The sequence below is a fragment of the Trachypithecus francoisi genome, unplaced genomic scaffold (genome assembly GCF_009764315.1).
Source record: "Trachypithecus francoisi isolate TF-2019V2 unplaced genomic scaffold, Tfra_2.0 Contig00030, whole genome shotgun sequence".
In the NCBI taxonomy this organism is placed as follows: Eukaryota; Metazoa; Chordata; class Mammalia; order Primates; family Cercopithecidae; genus Trachypithecus; species Trachypithecus francoisi.
The window spans coordinates 275,941-276,816 of record NW_022680463.1 but is presented as its reverse complement, the minus strand read 5'-3'; positions in this window follow the sequence as shown (position 1 = coordinate 276,816).

Sequence of the window (876 nt, the reverse complement as noted above, 5' to 3'; positions counted from 1 at the left end):
TTTTTGTAATGTACATTCATATACATAAAATATGGAAGGATAGGAAATGAATTTATATTACTTATATTATCTAATTTTTAATGAATAGGTATGAGTTTTACACCGAGAAAAAAAAGGTTGTTTCAATAGTGAAAAGGAAAATAGCTTAAAAATAAGATTTCAAAACATTTTAATATACCAAATCACCAGTGTTTCTCTTCAATTATTGTACTTAACTAAACATAAATATATCAAAAACTTTCAAAGCTGGATAAATGAGGTACACCAAAAATCCTAAATTTCGTTTTTTCCATCATTTTAATTGTTCTTTAATGGTCAACTTTATATCAGTATCATTAATGTCTCATATATTAAGTTTATTTCTCTTCTTTTGTGGTATATGGCACTATTATTACCAACTGTTCACATTCCTCTCTGTATGAGAAACTGTATATCTGTTCCCATTCCCATGTGACTTACAGAGATAAGTCCTCCTGTGGGATTTTATTTGGCTCATGAAATATGAATGCAAGTAATATCCAACTGGAGGCTTTAAGAGCCATTTCTCCTTCCCTCTGCCATATAAACTGCATGTCATAGATGGGGGATGGGACTTTAACCCAGATCGTACAGTTAAGGAAATGTGTGGGATCCAGGACAAAGCTGTCATTGAATCATAACCAAAATGTAACTTGAGTGAGAAGTAAACCAAAAAATCAGTTTGTCAAAGCAGGCATCTAACCCAAGATCCAGCCTTTGCAAACAATTTCAATAATACAATTGAGAGGCATAGGCAAAGAGAGAGGCTTTGGACTTCCTGATTGACTCTCCAGGAGAGCAAAAGAAAAGCTCTCCGTTATCGGTGTGGTCACTCACAGAGCCAGGACAAATTTGGTT